Genomic DNA, 5,000 nt, shown 5'->3' with positions numbered 1-5,000 from the left:
GACTAAGACAGCGATGGCGCCACAGTGGCCGCCTTTCGACGCCACCCACAAAGGCTGCAGCCTCTGTCGACCATAGCACCCAATCTCCAGTGGCTCTGCCGCACGAAGCCGTGGACCGGCAATGACGCCACCCGCACCCGTTCGTGCACCACCCCAACCGCCAAACTCGCACCTCCAGCGGATGAACGGCGGACGTTTCCCGCACTCGTAAAGTGCAATCCACCCCTATAACTTGCGTTTCATGAAGAGTTATTTCCAATATGCGACATTCCCGCTGTCCGTATACATGAGCCGCGACCTGTACCACTTACGAGCGAGAGACGCGATCGCGTTGCTCACTGTACGGCGTCCGATACCGAGCCATCAGCATGTCGGTCCCCATGCGCGTTGCACTCGCACTCGCAGTCGCAAAAACGTGGGGCAAATATATTACGCGGAAGAGTTATAACAGACCGAGCCCCACTGCATGGGGGGAGTCTTTGTCACTAATGTACACAGATGGAACATTTTGGACTGGAACCAGATTACCCGTACACACGGCGCTGATTAGTAATCAATGCAGAGCCATCAAACTACAGCAAATATACACAACTGTCCGTATACATGCTGAAAGAGTCTGCCCAAAATGGGAACCACACGTCAGCCAGACACTCTGATCACGCACCACTCTCTGCTTCTAACAGGCGCACATACAATATGTAAGCACCAGCATGGAACAACATCCAGTGCATCTTCTCCGCCACATTACACAATCCACACTATCACAACCAGACCAGGAGGTCCGTGCGGAAAATACAATATCCCAGCCTTTCGACATCCACCATTGCGCAGACCAGGCACCAACACCCACACATGTCCTATACAACGGTGCACCCAACATCACAATAGTACCTCCTGTCACAGCGCACAAACAATGACATGAGTCAAAGACACAGGTCTCACACAAGCATAGAATTGGAGCGCCGCCTCTAATAAGCCAAAGGTGCATCCTGACGTGACAAATCTGATCATGTCACAAGCATTCACTTACTATAATCACTATCAACGAACCTGCCGCCCCCGCCCCCCCCCCCCCCCCTACACCTTTCCGTACAACAACGTGTAACCTAACCTAACCTAACCTAACCTATGTTGTACCTTAACCTAACCTATGTTGTACCTTAACCTAACCTATGTTGTACCTTAACCTAACCTATGTTGTACCTTAACCTAACCTATGTTGTACCTTAACCTAACCTATGTTGTACCTTAACCTAACCTATGTTGTACCTTAACCTAACCCATGTTGTACCTTAACCTAACCCATGTTGTACCTTAACCTAACCCATGTTGTACCTTAACCTAACCCATGTTGTACCTTAACCTAACCCATGTTGTACCTTAACCTAACCCATGTTGTACCTTAACCTAACCCATGTTGTGCCTCAACCTAACCCATGTTGTGCCTCAACCTAACCCATGTTGTGCCTCAACCTAACCCATGTTGTGCCTTAACCTAACCCATGTTGTGCCTCAACCTAACCCATGTTGTGCCTTAACCTAACCCATGTTGTGCCTTAACCTAACCCATGTTGTGCCTTAACCTAACCCATGTTGTGCCTTAACCTAACCCATGTTGTGCCTTAACCTAACCCATGTTGTGCCTTAACCTAACCCATGTTGTGCCTTAACCTAACCCATGTTGTGCCTTAACCTAACCCATGTTGTCGCCTTAACGTAACCCACGTTGTCGCCTAAACCTGCTCTGTAATTGTTATACGACTCGTTCAATTACTGTAGTGTTGCCCACCCGCAACCCTCGCAATATAGTTCGCTACTCGCACTGCCCGCACCCCTGTGTATCGCTTCATGTTAAACACCTTGCAAGTCTTGCTCACTTTCCACATGCTCCTGCTGTACACTGTAATGTGGATGGCAGCAGGACGTACATGCCGCCCCTCCCCACGTCCCCACCTTGCCCCCTGCCTTCGCAAGCTGGTTGGTGAGAAGTTTGCATGTTCAATGCCCTTCGCATGCGACGTACTCAGGCTACGTTGTGGTGCGGCCTGTGTCAACTGTCCGCTGATGTCGTACGCGTGAACCACAATCTGTACTGCACATTCGTCCTTATGTACTGAATGATACATCGTGGCACATGTGTGACCGCACAACGACTGCGCCCAAAAACGGCGGACCATACAGTGCAAATATTGTGCACGCAGCTACGTGTCGTCTCCCTATGAGAGCTGGATTGCAGTGTGGTACGCCATAGAGACGTGTGGGAGGAACGGACGCCGTGGATGGCGATCAGCATGAGCTGTCTGTTGATGTATTCGGACCTAGTCGTCTCTCCTCACACACCGTGATGGCATGGTGCACCGCGTTCCATATCTGCGACATGCTACAGAGGCCGGTTGACAGTCGTTCGAGCAATGGACATCGCATACGTACGGGGGCCACCTTCCACGTATTGTCTAGGCGTGCACATTTTGTTGCGTGTATGTGGGCAGACGTAGTGTGGCGTGACACCTGACACAGGCATGCAATAATCGTTGAAGTTGCAAATGGCGATGGACGCCTGCGTTTTCTGGTGAAGTTACGCAAATGAACAAATGGTAACCTGTTGTGGTGCGGTTGTTCTCGCTAGGGGTGAATCGGTGATGGCGACGATAGGTTGAGGTACTAACCGGTTGTTCCAGCGATACCCACCATGCCGACGAAACTGAACGGCATCTGGGTGTGAAGCGATACGCGGCGGTGGCTGGGTGGGACCGTCCCCGGCCGGTGAGGGGGCGCCTCCCGGCGTGCTGGCCGCGCGGTGCGTGGGCGCACGCGCTACAGCCGGCTGGTGGGGGCGGCCAGTGGCAGGCGCGCCGGCCGACGGACGCGGCAGGCGTCGCAGCTGCGCGCCGGCGCACCCTGCGCGCGGCGCCGTGCGGCCAAAGTAGGTCCTCGCGGGCCCGGTGCGAAGCGCGGTGGACATCTTCAGTGTGCTGGTCCGATTGAGGACTGTGTGCGTTGAGGATGCGCCGCCGCCCGGCGCTCGGCGCCGCGACGCCGTCTGCTGCTCGGTCGCCCCAGCGGTTCTCGCTGGTGGTTTGTATCGCAGCTGTGCGGATGTGTTGGCGCGTGCGCTGTGCTGGGAGAGTTCGCTTCGGCACCCAAGTGGGGCTTTTGTCCTTCTGTGGCGCTGGCGTTGGAGCTGCCGGTCACCGTAGGTGGCGCGTGTTGTCTCCCGCCGGCAATGCCACGACAGCACGCTCCCGGGCCTCTGTCGGCAGCGGCAAGCTCAGTTGGGAGCACGGGTGGTCGCACCGAAAGCGTCTACTCGCCTAACTCCGGGCGATTGCGCCTCTCTCGAACCCGACCAAGTACTTGGGACGGCGCTGCGCGCCGCCGGGACCTGAGAGGGTTTCGAGGTGTATTGTGCAGGGGAGCTCAGCCTCCTCCTGTTTGCAGAATGATTGAGCGGACGCTTGCGTGTTCGCGCGGGCCCCCGGGACACACTCCCGGGCGGCCGGCTGCTCAGCTCTAGTTGACGCAGCTCCCTGGTTGATCCTGCCAGTAGTCATATGCTTGTCTCAAAGATTAAGCCATGCATGTCTCAGTACAAGCCGCATTAAGGTGAAACCGCGAATGGCTCATTAAATCAGTTATGGTTCCTTAGATCGTACCCACGTTACTTGGATAACTGTGGTAATTCTAGAGCTAATACATGCAAACAGAGTCCCGACCAGAGATGGAAGGGACGCTTTTATTAGATCAAAACCAATCGGTCGGCTCGTCCGGTCCGTTTGCCTTGGTGACTCTGAATAACTTTGGGCTGATCGCACGGTCCTCGTACCGGCGACGCATCTTTCAAATGTCTGCCTTATCAACTGTCGATGGTAGGTTCTGCGCCTACCATGGTTGTAACGGGTAACGGGGAATCAGGGTTCGATTCCGGAGAGGGAGCCTGAGAAACGGCTACCACATCCAAGGAAGGCAGCAGGCGCGCAAATTACCCACTCCCGGCACGGGGAGGTAGTGACGAAAAATAACGATACGGGACTCATCCGAGGCCCCGTAATCGGAATGAGTACACTTTAAATCCTTTAACGAGTATCTATTGGAGGGCAAGTCTGGTGCCAGCAGCCGCGGTAATTCCAGCTCCAATAGCGTATATTAAAGTTGTTGCGGTTAAAAAGCTCGTAGTTGGATTTGTGTCCCACGCTGTTGGTTCACCGCCCGTCGGTGTTTAACTGGCATGTATCGTGGGACGTCCTGCCGGTGGGGCGAGCTGAAGGCGTGCGACCGCCTCGTGCGTGCTCGTGCGTCCCGAGGCGGACCCCGTTGAAATCCTACCAGGGTGCTCTTTATTGAGTGTCTCGGTGGGCCGGCACGTTTACTTTGAACAAATTAGAGTGCTTAAAGCAGGCAAGCCCGCCTGAATACTGTGTGCATGGAATAATGGAATAGGACCTCGGTTCTATTTTGTTGGTTTTCGGAACCCGAGGTAATGATTAATAGGGACAGGCGGGGGCATTCGTATTGCGACGTTAGAGGTGAAATTCTTGGATCGTCGCAAGACGAACAGAAGCGAAAGCATTTGCCAAGTATGTTTTCATTAATCAAGAACGAAAGTTAGAGGTTCGAAGGCGATCAGATACCGCCCTAGTTCTAACCATAAACGATGCCAGCCAGCGATCCGCCGCAGTTCCTCCGATGACTCGGCGGGCAGCCTCCGGGAAACCAAAGCTTTTGGGTTCCGGGGGAAGTATGGTTGCAAAGCTGAAACTTAAAGGAATTGACGGAAGGGCACCACCAGGAGTGGAGCCTGCGGCTTAATTTGACTCAACACGGGAAACCTCACCAGGCCCGGACACCGGAAGGATTGACAGATTGATAGCTCTTTCTTGATTCGGTGGGTGGTGGTGCATGGCCGTTCTTAGTTGGTGGAGCGATTTGTCTGGTTAATTCCGATAACGAACGAGACTCTAGCCTGCTAACTAGTCGCGTGACATCCTTCGTGCTGTCAGCGA

The 5,000-nt window shown here is 54.1% G+C and overlaps 1 non-coding gene across 1 annotated transcript in view; it reads left to right on the top strand.

Moving 5' to 3' along the window:
- Positions 1 to 3,524: 3,524 nt before the first annotated feature.
- LOC124741887 overlaps positions 3,525 to 5,000 on the top strand; it is a 1,909-nt gene continuing 433 nt past the window's right edge. Inside the window, exon 1 of the ribosomal RNA XR_007010108.1 lies at positions 3,525 to 5,000. This exon is cut by the window's right edge and continues 433 nt beyond it. This is a non-coding gene — a ribosomal RNA (small subunit ribosomal RNA).

The sequence above is a fragment of the Schistocerca piceifrons genome, unplaced genomic scaffold (genome assembly GCF_021461385.2).
Source record: "Schistocerca piceifrons isolate TAMUIC-IGC-003096 unplaced genomic scaffold, iqSchPice1.1 HiC_scaffold_2025, whole genome shotgun sequence".
Lineage (NCBI taxonomy): Eukaryota > Metazoa > Arthropoda > Insecta > Orthoptera > Acrididae > Schistocerca > Schistocerca piceifrons.
Note: the sequence above shows the minus strand (reverse complement) of the source record. Positions and strands in the feature narration are given on the sequence as shown.